Below are 19,336 nucleotides of genomic sequence, written 5' to 3'. Positions count from 1 at the left end.
TAGAAATGTGGGCTGTTTGGGAGCGGGAGTGGAATCTAACCTGTCTGAAACATCTACCATGTAATTAAGCTGACACCAAATGATGAGTTGAAATTAGCCATTCAGCAAATTGCAAGGGGGCAAGGAGAAGTGGGTGGATAGAGCTCATGCTTAGCATGCACAAGGTCCTGAATTCAATCCCCAGTACCTTCAAAAAAAAAAAAAAAAAAAACAACCAACCAACAAACAAGGTGGGGTATTCTCAGAGACAGCATGCAGGAGGTGCTGGGGATGAGAGAGAGAATAGTACTTTCCAGGTACAAAACGAGTTCAGGGCAGCTAGAGCAGAGACGGCAAATCTCAGGTCATCCAACCCTGCTGCTGTTTCCAGTGCCCTCTACTAAGAGATTATCTCCAGCGATGCAGAATGCATTGGCTCCGTGGACACTGGAAGTCTCTTTGGCCACCAAACCGTTTTCTAAGTACCCACCGTGATTTCCAGGTGCCCCTTACTTTCCGTTCTCCTTTAGATCGTATTGTGTTGCGCAACTAAAACTGAATTTTCGAGAGCTGATGTAAGTTTGCCTCCCAAAGATCTCATGCCAAGTCGTGTTTAAACTGTTTGGAATTCAGCTGAATGCATTATAATATATGGGACTATCTTTTCCCTGCCAGCCTATCCTAAACTCTGAAATGATACAATGGCTCCCACCTAAATTACTCAGCACTGTTGAAATGCCAACTGACTCTTCTGGTTGGCCAGAAATGAGTACAGGATGATAGTTCCCCTGGGAAACGTTGTCCTCCAGGGAGAAGAAGCTGTTAGCAAAGCAAGTCAAGGACCTGTGAGGTGTTCTGCTGTGAACCAAATGAGACTTCGAGCAGATGTCTGGAGAGCTGAAATCCCCATCACTACTCTGTCTTTTCTCTGCACGGATCTTACAGTCTGTGTTAGTAACACACCATCCATTTCCTCCATGTATCCCAGGGTACTCTCGTAACGATCGCACTTCTGTGCTCTTCCGTCCTAACCCATATGCTCCCACCCTCAGGTCTGGACATTTCCATATGAATGTACATCTTCATGACACTCACCTCTGCTCTGCCTCCTGTCTAAGCAGCCTGTTTCTTTGGGGCCCTTCCCTTACAATGTTATAACACCCTTCCATTGAATTATAATACAGAGGTCCAGCCCACAAAATCCAGGTAAGAGTAACCAATTCAGCTTACTCTTGCAGGCCTGTCTCCAATGCGCTGCATCCAAGGATCCTCTCTCCACAGCTTCTTAGTGAGAATTACCAGTAATCCATTCTTTAACTTTCTGTGTTCCTTGCTATTCTGGACCAGCCATGGGACCTCTCCTGAGAAATACAGAATTTCGGGCCTCATCCCAGATCTACTAAATCAAATGTTGCATATTAATCAACAAGATCACAGGAGGTTGAGGAGCACGCTGAATTTTCAGAGCGCTCCTCTGCAGAACCCGGTTTCTCTGGTGTAGGCAAACCCTCTTCCCATTTGTGCGTGTGACCACGTTTTCTGGGTTGGCTTCAGCTGGCCTCTCTGGAAACTCACAAAAGGCAATCGGTGTCTGTCCACATCCTTCATTGCAATCTAAGGAAGACAGTTGGTTCATCTGGCCTTTAAATGTGTGGCTCTTCTTGCACCATGTCCTCTCCAAAGAGCTGTCGCCAGTGTACCACTTTCTTGACTGCAGTATACCTGGGTTCCATCACATACAGCCTTCAGAATGGACTACATCACACGGCCTGCTGCCTAATTCTATGTCTGAATGGCATTCTTAAATTGACATTAATTTTTAAATGCACTGCAAAAACAAACCTTTTTTTAAATTCTAAAATACCTATACCGGTTGTTATAAATAGAAGATAACCTTAAATATACCCCACCTCCAGAAAAAAAAAATTAAAAGAACCAATAATATTCAGTCTAGTTAGATCCTGTTATCTGTCAAAAACTCTGAGCCCAAGGCCTTTTCATTATTAAACAGAGAGATTGGGAAGTATTAAAGAGATGTTAAAGACATAGAGCAGCAGAGTTTTTCTCTTTGATGTAGCAGGAAGCATTGAAAGACTCGAAAAGGAAACTTTTTGCACGCTGTGTGTTTGAAGTGTTACCACCAACTAAAATTAATCTTGCAATCGAGCCTTTGGAAAACTCTGTGCTCTCCAACTCAGACAACCTGTCACTTAAGGCCTGCAGTAAATTACTAATAGAGTTAAGGTTATAAGTCCAGAGGGAAGTATTTCTACTTTAATTAATTGCATCAGAGGGACATTTTTAGCAACTTCTTGGAGATGATGCTTCCTTGACGGATACATGGTTTCCCTAAGTAACGAGTGGTCTTGAGTGACAAGTGACTTGTACCGGTTTGTTTTGCGTCCATAAAATAGGGAGCCTCCTTATCAAAATGAGACCTTATAGCTTGAAATTCAGTGTGAAATCTTTCTTTGTGCCAGGCACACATTTGGAAGCAACCTCTCTATTCTGCTAAGATCCTCAGTGTTTATACTGGTACATTTTCCACAGTGACAAGTAATGTACAAGGGCAGAACAAAACATCACCACAGCCTTGCAAAAGCTTTATAATAACATTGTATTGCTTTGAACCATTCAATCAATTGGAGACATGGTTTAAATGTACAGAAAAACTAAATACAATGCCATGGGAAAAAAATGAAAAGTATTGTGCAACCTAACTTCAGCATGAAGATTTGGAGAGCATTATTTTTCAAGAGAAAAAGAAGTTTTACCTAGACTCCCCAGATTATTATATTTCTCGTATGGCTATAAAGTTCTCTTTAAACATTCAGAGACCCAGTATTTCACTCAACAAAGCATGTTTTATGCTAATTAAAAGTGGCCAAGAAGTCATGAATTCCCTATGATCTGTATGGAGAGAAATCAATACCTGTATCTATTTCTGTAAAACTCCAGGGTTTTGCTGGTGGATATTACAATCCAGAAAGGCAGGCTTTTGTGTTGTGTTTCCTGTAATAATGAACAATCCAGGGTCAAATAGAAGTCTCATGCAGAGTACATAATAAAAGAGTAACTATGAACAATTGAAAAATAAATGCAGAATCAGATATTTGTAATGCTGCTTAAAGCAAGGCTAATCTTTATTCAACATTTTTTACTCACATATAAGACTCCCATTGTGTGGTGTCTTAGCAATGGATATATTACCGTGGTTCTAAAACCTCAGTATTAATGCGAAGAATTACGGTTTTATAACTCAGTGGGGGAATGCATCTACGCGCACAGACACAGATGCACATACCCTAATAATTGCTATTTCTAGCAGCCTTTCTTGTAATAGGAGCCCCTAGGAATCTTGATATTACTGCGATTCAGAATTGTTGAAATGCGTTATGGAGGAGTGTTGGCTGATATGTACACCTCACCCTCGAGTCAATGACATGGACAGCTTTAAACAGTGCTAGGGTATCTTACTGAACAGCCATTGTAAACACCATTCACATTGGCCACACTCATAATTCTAATCATCATTACCCCAAATCCAAAAGTCTTGTCTCATCAGATTAGATTTTGTGTCCAATAAAATTATGACGTGATAGTCTATCTGCAGCAATGACGGATACCACAAAGGAATGAGTTTTATTGCTGTAAATTCTTAATGTGTTTTCAGCAGATTTTTCTGAGGAGTGGGAAGAGGCAAGATTCAATGAATGAATGTGTTCCAGGAGAGCTTCCCTCTTTTTTTTTTATTTATTTGAATATTAAGTTTAGTATTACAACTGCTGTTCTTCCTCAAATGATGTGAGTTTTTTTTTTTTTTCCCTCATAGTAAGAGTTTCAAGACAACAATGATGAAATTATTTCAGAATCCCACTTGCAATCACTTACGCAGACCAACTGGCTGATTAAAACAGTGGTTCTATAGGAAAATGTGAGGCCATATGAAACGTGTACATATAAGCAATGTCAAAACTAGAGCGAAATGATAAAAGTTTCATAGTGCATTCATGAAATTAAAAGAAACTCATTGACAGTTGTGTAACTGAAGATTATATTCTCTCCCACGTAGCTGCCTTTATTTTCCATTGCCGACAAGCTAACATAACTCGTATTAATCAAAGAGGAAGGCAGGACTCAGGATATTTTTTTTTTTTCTAATTGCTGTCTGAAGTTTACCCAACAGGGACTTTTGTTGGTCCCTTTGTGCTTTAGAATTTATTCACAGTGCTGGGATGTGTTCTCAGGTCCTCTAGGGAAAATGGCTTTAGAACGTACTTTCCCTGGCCCTCTACGCTTCTATTCTTGCTAGCCAGTAGGAAGTAGCATCAACAAATCTGAGCTCTTTGATACCTGGCCCATACAAGATCCCTGTGCATTCTGGTCCCTGCTGACTCAGGAGAAAGGAGATGACAGGGGCTGGTGTCTTGGGTGGACCCTTTGTGCTCAGGCTAAGTGCTGCACACCACTCCTGGACTGCCATTGTTCACAGACAAACTTTTCATTAGAAAGTAGGTTTTCACCTTTAGCAGGTAGCTTTAAGCAGCTCACAGATCTTATGGAGAAAACCACAAACTTCCTTTGAACGGTTGTGTTCTGCATTCATAGGTGCTGTGCAGAAAACCTGCAGGAGAGCAGTCATCCCTCTGTTGAGTGCTCTATTTAGAGGCGGTGGCGTGTCCTGAAAATCTTGCATGGAGAGACCGTGTCTGGCTCCCTAAAGCCACCCGTCACAGGTCTGACGGAGCACAACAGTAGTCCTCATAATGAAATGCTTGGCGGTTTTCTCTCTCAGCTTTCTAATTATGAAGCTTATATTTTACAACCATTTGAAGTCTCTTTTTAAAGAATCATTATTTCTCTCAGCATGAAGGCCTGCCATGTGGGTAGTTTACATAGTCGTGGGAGGTAAGGTTTTAGTTTTATCTTATTTTAAAGTTAGATATCATTCAGGTCCAGCTTTACCAGCAGGCTTTGGTCCAAGATGTGATAAATGAAATGCCTCAGAATCCCCTCCCTCAAAATACCTCTCCTTCAGAGCCTTTGAAATCCACAATTAGAGGTTGTCTCTCAGTAAGTAAAGACGTTTACACCCTCAAGATTCATTTGTTAGAATAACAAGGTACCAGAAACTGGTAGAAGATAAAGTTGTTTCTTAGCTCAGTTCAGGAAACATATACTGAGCACTTCTTAGGTATCAGAAGGTCTACTGGGCTCTAGGAATCAAGAATGGACATATAGTCCCTTCTCTTTCAAGGAGTTGATAAGAAGTTTTTGTTGGATCTTGGGACTAAGTTGAGAACTAGATCCAATCTGAGCTTGGCAAGAAGAGTGCAGAATGAATAGGCTTGACTTTTCTTGCAATTTCAGCAAGAAATAGACTCAGTTACATGTGTGATTAATCTGTGCACTTGACAATCGCTTGTCATAATATGTCATTTGATTTCTAATATGCTTTGTGTACATTCAGCAGGAAGCTTAGACATAAAGAAAAGAATAAGGAGATGAGAAAAAAAAAGTTGCAACTCTCTAGAATTATAGAGCAGTTATTAAATGTTTAGAGGGCCGATGGGAATGTATAAGATGGCTAACGTTTAAGGATGACCCCGCTATCAAGCCATATTGCCCGATACCGTCAACACATAGAAATTGTCAGTGCAGCAGAAGTACACAGTGACCCTGTGTTCGGCTAAGCACAGCATTCACTACAGTAGTTAACCTTTGACTGTGGTAGTAAATTAATGCAGAGCTCCAAAAAAATACTCCTATGCAAAAATCACTCTGGAAACACTGATGCATAATAATAAACAGGAACTTGACCTCCACAGCTTATAACTAGGGAGGTATCATGTAGTGTCGGACTAGGGAGGAGCATATGTTCATTAAGAAGGTTATTGAAACACTAGACATCGTATATTTCATGGTTAAATTCTGCCACAGCCAAAGAGCAGCAACTTGTGTTACAAAGACAACAATGTCAGGTGTTCTAACCTGTTTTAGTAACACCCCTTTATTACTGAAAGGGCCTCCGGTAAATGCCCAGATTGCCTATTTGCACTAAATAAAATGTCACTTTGTGAATAAATTAGGCATTTTATGCTACCTTCTGTACGTCTAATGACATCCGTTGTAATATGTTTGTGTGTCTCTAGAGGCCGGCTCTGGAAATCAGCTTGCACCTGTGGCTTTGGGGAGAGATTAAGTCGAGCATTTTTGTACTCACTTCCTCTGGCAGATTATCACTGATAATGCAAGGAAAGACTTGAAAAATATGACCAGAGTATTTCTCAATGCACCTCCAGGGCTTAAAGTTTTGAATTTACACGGACCTTTTGGCATGTCGCGGTCCCTGTCCAATGGGAGTTACTAGCAGCCTGTAGTTCATGCTCTTCTCCTTGATTCTGCCTGTGAGCACCTGGAATCAGATTGATTCTGAGGGCTTGGCCTACGTGTGATGAATTTGGCCATTCATTTTTTCAGAGTGGTCTGGCTTAGCATTTATCGGGTGCTGTCTCTATCCTTGAAACAACTCAATTTCTACTTTCCTTATCTGTGCACCTTGATTCCAAACAAAAAACTAAATTTAGCATGATCACCAGAGTGGGAGGATGTGTCTGTCGTGTACAGTGATCCAAATAAGTCTGGAAAAGTTGCAAAACTCATCCAAATCTCGTATCACTATGTTGACACCTAAAAAAGTTTCTTCTGGTGGCTTTCTTGACTCTAGATAGACCAAAGCACCAGAGTTGTGAGCTGAACTTCTGAAAGATGTTTTCTTAAAAAATGGTCCAGATAAAACTTTTACACAAAGGTCTAAGGTATAAAGCATTTTCACTTAGCATTTCTTATTTTTCTCTTTTGTTTGATTTTGATAAGAACTGGTAAAACTGAAGTCCCAAGTAAACAATACCCTCATGATTCTTATCATCTAAAAGAAAGGAAAATTTTGAAAATAGTTCTTCTCTGGCACACTCGACTATAAGAATTATGAATGACTCCAACAACTGCTCACATAAATATTTAGCATGTGCCTGTAATTATTCAAGGCATTTTACATGAATTATCTCTTGAGTATTTACAACAACCCAATGAGATAGATAATGTTATCATCCTGGATTTTCAAAAGAGGAAAAAAAAATTGACACTATAACAAGCCAAACCAAGATTAGGGCATTTTTAAGTCATATTATTTGCATTATAAATTCTCCTTTAAGTTGGGGAGCTGTACAGTTTGTTATTTATAACTGGTAGAGTCAGAGAATCTTCATTAAAATGTGCTTTTTACCGCTAGCTCCTTAGTTGACTTTATGTAACAGGATTTTTTTCTGCTGCCATTAGAGAATAATACTGGCTTACATGCACACAAATATTGGCAGAAAAAGTTATTTCTTATATAACTGAAATTGCCAGAGTAATGTAGTTTTCAGGCAGGGTTAGCTTCAAGATTTTGACAATGTCACCAAGACCCGATCTCTGTCTGTAATCCAACTCTCTTCTTTCCATCGACTTCATTCTTAGGCTCCACTTGATGACATGATCCAATCCTAAATGCTTCCAGGTTCAAGCTCAGTGGAAAAGGGAGCTCTCTTGGTCTAATAATTCAAACAAAAGTCTTGTAAGTCTAAGAGGTGCATTCCTGAGGCCAGAGGAACAGGACACACTGACTGGACAGCGTAAGTCTGGGTCACGTGCTGTCTCCTGGAGCTCCAACTCAAGCACATGGAACAAGGCTGGATGATAAGTGGCTCAGGAGTGAAAAATTGGAATCCTCTCTTAGGGAAAAAAGTGGGATGGGGAAACTAATTCTGAGCATTGGAAACAGCACATGTCCAGTACAGCTTGGGAGAGTCTCTTCATCTCTCTGAACCTGACTTTTGCATCTGTAAAATGGGGGAAAGAATAACTACCTCACAGAGTTAGGAAAATTCAGAGAGCTCGTGTATGTGAAGTACAAGGTGCAGCATTTGGTTATTTGGCTTTGCTCCTTTTTTTTTTTTCTTTCTCATTTTCCTCCTTTTCTCTTCCTTTGTCTCCTCTTATCATTCATTTTTATTTCAACTTTCCATTGCCATTTTCTTTTATCATCATCGCCGTCATCATCATTATCTTCATAAATTATGTACCACTGGATCTAGAGGATGGTAAGAACTCCATTATAGAAGATGACTCTTCCAAAAGGACTTGAGTAGGGGAAACCTGATGTTAGTTGAGCATGTGATTCCTGGAAGTCAGGCCCCTCCAAAGAGGCACCCTGGGTCCCAGCTGAATGTCACTTCTCAGTCTGTTTTCAGATTGCCTAAACAACACCGCACATGTTACCGCTGGATTTGGAGGTCACGCGGTTCTCTATGAAATCCAGGTTCTGAAGTTAATGATTATTTCTTTCCACTGTCGAGGCTTCCTGTTTTTGAGCAGCAACCAGATAAAAATGCTTCATTGCTCCTTTTAAGCTGTCTCCTAGGAAAAAAAGCCAACTATGGCAAACCACGTGTCTCTCTTAAGCTTTCATTACATATTAGGATGAAAATTACACATTTTGTGATTGATAACAAAATTATAGAAGACAATCATATTCCCTGTTTTTATCTCTGATTGGATACATCATACAAGCCATGCTCTATTACCCTTCCTCAAATGATGTGATTGGATTATAAGTGCTAAAATTCACAACTTCATCCTTGCAAAATAGCAACCTGATTAGAAAAATATACTTAAACCCAGTCTGCCTTTCCTAAAAATTAAAGTTCAACACGTACAGTTCAGTTCAAATTGACAAGAGTACAGTGAGTACCTGCTTAACTTTCCATAATTTCCAAAATAAAATTTGGGCAGGGATTTACTGGTCCAGGATGAATCAGTTGCATATCCTAGGACAAATGAATATAGTCCCAGAGAGATGGAAAAGTAGCATTGTGTTAATTCATTCTTCCCATGGTACTCATGGAGATAGGATGGAGATACTCATTGAAAACAGTTCCTCCGAAAAAGGGAGGCGGGTACTGAAAAAACAGAGCTGTGTTTCATATCTACTCCTAGTACAAACCTCTCAGATCAACTAAACTATATATGTATACTTTTCAACTCTGTTGAAGTAAACTGGCAAATAAAGTCATAAGATATTTAAAATGTACATCATGATAATTTGATAAATATATACATTGTGAAAGGACTCCTCCCATCTAACACCTCCATCACTCATTTTATAGATATATACATAGATATGAACAATTAAGTCTACTCTCTTAGCAACTTTCAATTGTACAGTATAGTGTTATCAACTATCTAAGGTATATATTAGATCCTCAGACCTTACTCATTTTATAGCTGAAAGTTTGTATCCTTTTACTGGCCTCTTCCTGTTTCCCTCATCCCCCATCCCTTGGTAACCATTTTTCTACTCTTTGTTTGTAGAGTTTGACTTTGTTTTAGATACTACATTTACATGATACCACCAAGTATTTGTTTTTCTGTCTTTTTTCACTTAGCATAATACACCTCAAGTTCCATCCATGGTACAAATGACAGGATTTCTTTCTTTCTCGTGGTGGAATAATATTCCATTGTGTGTGTGTGTATACCACATTTTCTTTGTCAGTTAATCTGTTGATGAACACTTAGCTTGTTTCTGTATTTTGGCTCTTGTGAATAATGCTGCAATGGACATGGAAGTGCAGATATCTCTTCAATATCTTGTCTTCATTTCTTTGGATATATACCCAGGAGTGAAATTGCTAAATCATATGGTAGTTCTGTTTTTTAATTTTTTCAGGAACCTCACATCATACAGAGTTGTTTTTTCCATAGTGGCTGCACCAGTTTACATGCTCACCAACAATGCACAAAGGTTGCTTTTGCTTCACATCCCCAGCAACAGTTTTTATCTTTTGTCTTTTTGATGATAGCCATTCTAACAGGTGTGAGGTGATACAGCACTGTGATTTTGATTTGCATTTCTCTGATGATAAGTGATGTTGAGCACATTTGCATGTATCTGTTGGCCAGGTGCGTCTTTTTTGTATGTGTATATTTGGAAAAATATCTATTCAGTTCCCCTGCCCATTTTTTAATTGAACTATTTGGGTTTTTTGCCATCCATCCAACCATAAATATAACAATGAATGAAGAAGAAGTTAGATTTGTAGAGATTTATCTACAGAGCATCATCTAATTTAGCTTGGGTAAATAATAACAAAAAAATATATTTTCTAGACTTGCCATTTTTGGCTTTTGTAGAATGCTCCACAAAACACTCTCTAGGGCTAAATGCCAACATATTGCTCCCATTGCAGGGCAAAAAATTCCTTGTCTTGTGTAATACCTTGTTATTAATTCTGCCTCAAATGTGGCCTTATATACCAGAATCTTACATTTTGCTAGTAGCCATGAATATTTTGATGTGACATAAAAAAGTTTGAATATTTAAGCAAGTAACAGAATACCCAACAGAGAAGTGTGACCACCGTTTCTAAAGCAGGGGTCAAACCAACCTCTTTAGAACATTGATTTCGTAGATTAAACTCAGCTAGAGTTGTCTGAGTTTGCACTCACACCCTTCCTCAATAAGCATCTGGAACTTCCCGTGTTGCCAACAGTGCGGGACCATGTAATGCAGGAAAGATCAGATAACTTGTAGAGATCACTCCAGACCACTAATCGACTCGTGTCTGCCGTGCAGATTGGAGAAGATCCATTGTGGTCCTTCTAAACTCTTTAAAGTGGCTTCCTCCTAATATTTGTTAAGCTCTGTTTTACTGACTACAGTCCTAAAAATCTGAAATGCAACTGAAAATGGCGTTGTTGACTTGGTTAGTTTTTCAGTCTCTTCTTTGACAATCATTTTTCTCAGTAACAGCGATTGAATGTATCTGATAAAAGCAAAGGGTAAGCCACCTCACCCTATCTTACTACATGGAAGATCCATTAATTTATATTTGCACATTTGCCTTCTCTTTGCTTAGTATGGAGTTACCATAATCTAGGCCAAGGTCTAAAATGTTTCATATTATTCAAGAGAACGTTTGAATAATCACATGAGTTAGTAAGTGTGGCCCCCTATTGTCATGCATAAAATAAGGGTGCGATTTTTCTTACCACTTTATATGTGTGTATTTATGTATGAAGACTTAACATATCCCACTGACCCTTGAACAACATGAATTTAAACTGCACAGGTCCATTTATATGCAAATTTTTCAGTAGTAAATGCTACAGTGCTACACAGTCCACATGGTTGAATCCACATATCCAGAAGCTCGGATACAGAGGAACTGCACATACAGAGGAACCACTTATACAAAGGACTGATTATAAGTTATTCATGGATTTTTGACTGTGCAAATGGTTGGTGCCCCAACCACCTAGTTGTTCAGAGGTCAACTGTATTTATAAAATAACTGTTGCCTAGTTATGCATAATGCAAAATTTATGTCATGCTATATAGTTCATCTCTACATATCTGACCTCTAAGTAGGGAGAAGAAAAAAATTTTATTGAGCAATAGTGCAATATAATTGAACAATATATATTATTAACATACCATCATTATTAGATAATAAAACTTATATTTACCCTCATCACCCAACCTAGACTAATATGTGTTCATAAAAAATAAAAAATAAGTATAATGTGACCCTTATATTTCTTAATGCTGCCTCCTCCTCCTTCTCCAGCTCATCCTCCTCCATCTCTCCCTCTTCTTCTCTCTCTCCTCTTTCTCTCTCTCTCTCTGTCTCTCACACACACACACACACACACGTTTGCTTATATAGAGTTTGTTGGCAGTCTGATTCAACCTAAAGCAGAGTTTGTATAAATCAATATTGTCTTGAAATTAAAAATGTTTGAATACTTAGCCACAAAGAAATATTAAAAAATCTATTGGCTGTACTGTAAGTCTTTGTTGCTATCATCTTATAATCACAGCCAGACCTTCATTAGGGAATTAGCTCAATGTTCATTTGGCAGTGACTTCCTGTTTGATGAGTAAGACTTTCAGGATGTTGTGATTTCTATCCTTTGGCTGATAAATATTCTTCCTGTCTTTATAATTGGTTTATCCCAGTAGAGAGTTTCCTCAGAGACCACGCAGTCACGGGCAATATCACCCAATTTCCTTCCAAGAACCGTGGGAAGGTCTAATCAAGAAATGTTTGTGAGGTGCATTGAGGAGGGAAGTGCTCTCCAGTGACAGAGAGGAATGATTATTACTGGAATTAGTATTCACAAAAATCTCTAATCACCACCCAAACAAGATGACAAGATGATGGGAAAAATCCTGGGTGAATTAGGAAAACGTGAAATTGGACGAAAATTTCCAAATACATTTTGTCTTTAAATGGAGGAAAAAAATTTTTTTCCCTCCCTCTTAATGTTAGTTGCCACTGAGGATCTAATATTTTAAATGAGTTTTTAGAACAAAAAGAGCATTCAAATTAGGAGTTTGGACTTCATTCACTCTATGCTTCTACAATTCTAAATTGCCTCTAATTTCCTTCTTTACACATGCAGTGTAGGAATGGTTGTTTTTCACAGACCTTGATTTTTCACTAATTAGTTACCAGAATAAAGTTTGCAATTACCCAATTGAAATATTTTAAGAAAATGTGTCATGTATCAGAAAAATAATTGAAATGCATAATTGAAGGGAAACTTGGACCCTGTCTAGTATATTGTAATAATTAGGCCTTTGTTGCAAGTGAGAGATCTCCAACTGAAACGGACTTAAGCAAAGGTATAGATTTATTGTAAGGATACTTAAGGTCACTCATGAAACCCAAGAACAAGAATATGGCTGGACCTCACGAATTACTGAAACAAGGAACTCAAACATGTTTAAAATGTGCGTTCCGTATTTTGTCTCTTTTCTCCAGTTATCAGAGCTAGTCTTCTCTTTCTCTCTGTAAAGGATTTTCTGTGCTTCCTTGGTCCTTGTGGGAAGAAATCTAGTTGGCCAAAATCACGTGTCCTATTTTAGGCTCTCCAAAAGAGACAGCCACATATTCTGTTTCAGCTGCAGAATTCCTAGGGAGGGACTCATATTTTTCTCAGGTTAAATGCCTGAATTTAAGTACTCAACTGTAGTTATATGATGGGGCTTTCACAACAGCCAACCTAACAGTTCTTAAAATAACCATGTCGATGGATGGAATGAAGGTTGTGGGGTAATCTCCAGACCAAAGTGCTTCGTAGACAATGCTGTAAGAACCTACTATGTACATTTAAATGCCAGTATTTCTTGAACATTCCATGAGTTGCTCTTTTAAATGTGTAATTAAATTGTGTAATAAAATAATATCATATTTAACCTTATAAAAATAACTTGATCTAATTAAATTCCAAAAATATGAGTGAGAGTTCAATAAATAATCAACTGCATAAAACATGATCACCACACAAGGGTCATTTACCTAAAGAAAAACTCAAAGCTATTCGTGGGTATTACTCTCCTTAGCTCAAGTAAATACTGAATATTGAATCTATGGAAGCCTTTGTGCTGGGGATTGAGGACACAATGATAAGCAGGCTAGTCTAGGGGAGCAAGTGACACATTAACAGGTAATACACAGCAATGCAGAAAATACAGTGATGGAAACGTCTGTAGGTTTTGATGGGAATACTAAGAAAGAACAAAGCCCCGTGGGGAGTGAGGAGCATTCATAAATGTCTTCCCAAAGGAGTCAACCTCTGAACCACATCTCCAAAGAGAAGTGAAACTAATTCAGATAAAGAAATGGAAAAAAGGAGCAAGGAGAGGTCACCAGGGGTCAGATGATGGAGGAGCTTGAAAACCCAGCTAAAGAGCTTGGGTTTTTCTGAAGTTCCCTTAAAAAGAGCATGGGAGTAGCATGATCCTGTTTGCTCAGAACTACATCTGAGTTACTGTTCCTATGAACGCGGAGTTGGTTTCTAAGTAACTTCTCAAGTAATTAAGTGATCTAGAGTAATTTTTCATTTTTTTTCAAAAAGTAGTCTAGCGCATTAGGTCCTGTTCTAATTATGAAGCACCCCGTCTCACACTCTCAAACCTCTGCAGTGTAGAAAAGATCTACTGGTTGCAAGAAACAATTGAGTTCAACCAAAAATATCAACAGAGTTAACTTTGGGGGCACGTTTTTCTTCCTTGCTCCAGGAATTCAGGACACTACCACCACATCCTCTTCCTTCGTATTGTTCACCCCCAGCAGACCCAGCCTCTCAATTATAGCCAGGTTAAGTTGCATGCTTCCCCCTGCCTTAACTCCTCATAAAGTCATTTGAATTTGCTCAAAAACATTTTCATGCCCAGGACCGACTCTCTCTCCCTGTCTGCTAGAATCGATGGTTCTCATTATTAAAAACTCAGTTTGTGGCCATTCCTCCTGGGGCTGCTCATTCCATTAGATAGAGGAAGCGTGGAACTCTCCTTTCTGTCAACCCCAACCATCTCTCCTACAGCATTCATGATACGGGCATGCACTTTTGTCCTTAACATTTGTGTGTATGCTTTCTTCCTAAAATACCCAAACCTCAAGCCTCGCAGCACTATGATATGTCCCCTCAAAAATGTTGATTAAGTTGAATGATACTAAACTTTAATCACAGGAATAGCACATGGACATGGTCTGCGTTCATATATGCATTTTTTATGAGTTTCAGAAACATTCCACACAAGAAACGTATTTCTAGTGCCACCTTGCAAAACGAGGTTGTGTCTCATAATAATACCAAAATCACAATCCCAGGAAACTCATCATTTCCCAGTTATACACTATATTGGCTTAAGTCTATAGTATGTCACGAGAAATCAGTCCATAAAGTCAAAGCATAATCATTCAATGAAAGTCTATCTAAGAATTTTAAAATGTATGTAAATACTAATTATCTGTTACTTGTTCTCAGTGGTTGATTTGCTCTCACTAGCACCTGGGCCTCTTCTTTGGCAGAGAAAGAACTAAAATGCCAATTAAAAAAAAGGTTTTATCATTCTATGTTTTAAATTTAATTCTGCTAACTCTAGAAATGGTTTCTGTTTATGTATGTTATGCTTGTTCTGTCTCTTTCTTAATACAACAGAGGGACATCTGTTCACTGAAAAATTCAAGTATCTCATTTAACAAAGAAATACTTGTTACATGAGAAGTCTATCACTATTTAACTGTTTATTATGTTCTTGTTATAAGATAGGTCCCAATAAATTTGTTTATTCATTTACTGCTATTAAGAATATCTGTGGGACTTCTGCCCTAGGTTATGTGTGTGTGTCTGTGTACCCTCCATCCTTGCAGGGTCTTCTGATACTCCCAGTCTGCGAAACTCCTTCTCAAACCTGTGTCACCCTCTCCAGACATACCTGTTCCTACTGCTGTTCTCCCAACCCTTACTCATGCTTTATTCTCTTCTCCCCTTTTCAACTCTATGCGTTGTCAACTGGGGAAAAAAAAAAAAAAGTCAACGGGAGAGCTGAGTTCAGTTTTATTTGAGGATGATAGCCTGGGAGACAGCCTCTCAGAGAGCTCTGAGGAACTGCTCTGGAGAGGTAGAGGGGAGGTCACTGTATCTGTGATTTTGCAGAAGGGTGTACATGCAGTCAGGCACACATCTTGCTAGCAGGTTGCTGCTAGTCACGAGGAACAGACATCTTAGTGAATGGTCTCAGTGCTTTTTGAAGTATGGGAAAATGCCAGAGTTTGGGTTTATAAAAAATGTTCTCCTGAAAATATCTAACTATTTGAAAGCCTGTTCTGCCAATTTTCCCAGAGCACGGCGGGCCCCATTCCCAGTCCCTACCCTGAACTCCTTTCTGGATGTGTGAAAGGTCAGTGGCTGCAGTGGCTACTGACTTAATACTTGTGGAAGCAGATGGTAAACACCATTTTTAGGTGTCAGTGTGCTCAGATTTACCATATAAGTAATGTTTTACTCCAACTATATAACATATTTGCAATTTAATAAGACTCTCCTGAAAGTTGAGTTTCAACCTTAAGGCTTGACTGTTTGCGTGACAATAAGGCACTATGGAAGAAACACTCAAGGAGCAGGAGGAAGGAGGCTCATTTCCTGTGTGCATGTTTGGTGTGAGATTTAGAAGCCTTTCACACAATGGAAAGATCATTGCCTTTGCCATCTTGTAAAATGAAGTTGTGCTTTAGAATAGTATTGAAATCACAATCTCAGGAAGCTCATAGGTTATGACACTTATGAGCAGAATGACCAGAGGCAAGGCATTCATCCTCTCTAGGATTATTTCTTCCTTTAGACCAGATCAGTGGTTTTACAGATGGGTTTCTTTCTCCCTTCCTTCCTTCCTTCCTTCCTTCCTTCCTTCCTTCCTTCTTTTCCTTCCTTCTTTCTTTCCTTCTTTCTTTCTTTCTTTCTTTCTTTCTTTCTTTCTTTCTTTCTTTCTTTCTTTCTTTCTTTCTTTCTTTCTTTCTTTCTTTCTTTCTTTCTTTCTTTTTCTTTTCTTTCTTTCTTTCTTTTCTTTCTTTCTTTTCTCCCTTCCTTCCTTCCTTTTCTTTCTTCCTTCCTTCCTTCCTTTCTGTCTTTCTTTCTTTTTTAATAGACTTTATTTTTTAGAGCATTTTTAGGTTTACAGCAAAGTCGAAGGTACAGAGACTTCTCTTTTACCTACTGTTCCCACGTGTGTGTAGCCTCCCCTGTTGTCAGTGTCCCCACCAGAGTGGTACTTTTGTTACAGTTGATGAATGTACATTAACACATCATTACCACCCAAAGCCCACAGCTCACACAAGGGTTCATTCTTGGTGTTGTGCGTTCTATGGATTTGGACTAACGTATAATGACATGTATCCACCATTATAGTATCATTCAGAGTAGTTTCATTGCCCTAAATAATCTTGTTAGAACTGTCTCTGTTGTCTTAGTTTCTTCCTTGTTACTGTTTTTGTTGCAGTTGGTTTTTAGCAAAAAAAAAAAAAAAAAAAAAAAAAAAAATTCTTTCTTTGCCTTTGTTTTAAACTTTTTTTCTTCTGTCCAATCTGAATGTTTAAAGCAAAGTATAAGAAAATGACTCTAACTAATGAAGAGGTTGAGTGCTTAAAAGTCTATCTCACCACATTACTCCAAACTTCTTCTTCATGCCAGTCAAGGAGACCACTGTGAGTTCATAGAAATAGCCTGAAAATTACTGCTAACTCTTGCTTTATGTGATTTCCACTCATGAGGCATAACTGGCATGGAGTAGGGGAAGCGATCACTTCTTCAAAACGGTACCTCTTCAACGTATTTTCACAGTAGCAGTTAAGATGATGATAGAAAGCCTTTGGTGTTAACAGGGTAAAAGCCAATGCTAGGCTGCTCGAAAGACCATTGGATCCATACTCAAATGTTAATAGTATGTGTGTGCTGGTTAGTTGCCCCATGGTCAACCAACAAGTGGCACGGCTCTCCCAACTTAGGCTCTGGACCTGGTTCCCTGCACCCCCCCCCCCACGCAGTGTTACAACCTGTCCTACCGTTTGTTCGTTCTAGTCCAACCCTTCTTAGTTTCCAAAGTTGGGGGTTTCAGGTGAGATGCATATGCTATTTGGAGACCTGACTCCACCTACATGATCCAGACTTTGAAGTAGCAGAAACTGCATCTTGCCCATTATGAAAATAGAAGGACTCAGAATGCCAAAAGATAGTCATACAGTAAAGAGTTACTAACAGACATTCAACAGCTATATGTCTATATGGATTTTACTAGTCTTATTTGGTAAATATAATCTGTGATTCATTCTTAAACATATTAGCCTAGACCCCCATGGCTTTTGGAAATTCAAGCTTGGTGACAGATGCTAAGTACTTATGTATTCCTTTCACAGATTTGCTAAGAAACTGGTCTTTATGATATCATGCATTTTGATACAGTAATTAACCACACAAACACACGAGAGAATTTATGAACAGCCAGGATGAACATGTGACACATGGAATGGATAATGGCAAAGGTTCCATTATAACACGTACAGTCATTCTCATTTCAAGTAAACTAACTGATTCTCATTATGTGTAGCATTTGAGGTAGGGGATGGTTGTGGCAGATAAACCTACTTTGATTTGATGGACAGGCACAGACAAGTATTGAAATTCAGAGATCTGGAGGGGAGAGCCTTACTGTCAAGCCCCAGCGCAAGGCTTAACACTTGTCTCTTTCCTATAAACCTTCATTACCCCCCTTCCTTACACATAGATCTAGACTCAGTCTGACTTTCAGGCCATCAGTGATTGGGCCAAAAAGATGTCCCTATGTTCTTCATTTTGGTCAGGACAGTTATCTCACTGTACTTCCTCTCTTCCAAAATCCTCTAATACCAGTGGTTGATGTTATACAACTCACCCATGAACCTCGGAGTATCTTGCGAAGCTTGGTAATCACTTAATATCTTATTTTCCTTTTCTCATAGCCTTTGGACAGAGCAAATGAGCACACGGATATGACCTCTTAGAAGGATTCTGGGGAATGGGTCACTGGGAGACAGTCATTCAGTGGGTCCCTTACAACCTTGCAAGGATCTTGAAAGGAAATAGAAATGATGATAAGGTCCAAGAAAACAAAATAAGGAATGTATAATCAAGTGATAGAAGTCATACTGAAAGAAGTTACCTCATTTTAGACGATATACATCTATTCTGGTCCTGGGATGTCACAGAGTTCACGGTAGGACTCGAACGTCGTGTGTAAGCATGTAATAAGAGTTCTGTTAATGGCAGCTACTATTATCCTGTTGCTATTATCAATGTCCTTATATTTGTTATGGAGCTGGTAACATTATTATTATCATCATTATCCTTATTATTATTATTTAATTATTGACCACAGGACACAAATCCAGAATGATTAACTGATTTACTTTCCATCTAGTGTCTGTTTGCCAGGGAGAAGGATGAAAGTTCTAATTTTATCAATGCAGAGTTTCTGAACAGTGAGCTGGCCCCATCTCAGCAGCCCTGAGTTTTGAGCATTTGATTTCATTAATAAATACTGTTTTTTGAGATTTCACTTGATGAAATATTCTCTTAAATTGTATTTGTACTATCTCCTTAGATCAACTGTTTTAAGGTAGAAATACTTGTGGGTCTTTGTATACGTGTGTGTTTTAATACTTTTTTTTTTTCGGTTTAAAGAAATAGAGACAACAGTGGTTTTTATGTGGTGAGCTTGAATTGTGATCCAAAAAGCATTCCTTTTGCCTTATAAATGAAATAATTGGTCTTGTATTTGCATTGTCTCCCCCCCAGTGAAATGAACAGCCACTGTGATAATTACCGAATGTCTATGTTTACATAAAACGTCCCAAATATAGACAACATATATGCCGGCTTTTATAAATGCACTTGGCGTGTTTAGCAATTATCACTGAAAGTATTTCCATGAACT

At 38.6% G+C, this 19,336-nt stretch overlaps 2 long non-coding RNA genes across 2 annotated transcripts in view; both read left to right on the top strand.

Annotated features, from left to right (window-relative positions):
* LOC116659001 overlaps positions 1–19,336 on the top strand; it is a 1,275,737-nt gene that overhangs the window by 849,615 nt on the left and 406,786 nt on the right. The gene's annotated exons all lie outside the window — the stretch shown is intronic.
* Positions 993–19,183, top strand: LOC116659004. The gene is made up of 3 exons (XR_004314262.1): positions 993–1,003; positions 6,587–6,591; positions 19,117–19,183. It is a non-coding gene; the product is annotated as an uncharacterized LOC116659004 (long non-coding RNA).

The sequence above is a fragment of the Camelus ferus genome, chromosome 22, assembly GCF_009834535.1.
Source record: "Camelus ferus isolate YT-003-E chromosome 22, BCGSAC_Cfer_1.0, whole genome shotgun sequence".
In the NCBI taxonomy this organism is placed as follows: domain Eukaryota; kingdom Metazoa; phylum Chordata; class Mammalia; order Artiodactyla; family Camelidae; genus Camelus; species Camelus ferus.
The sequence above is the reverse complement of the archived record's forward strand: the minus strand, read 5'-3'. Positions and strand labels throughout refer to the sequence as shown.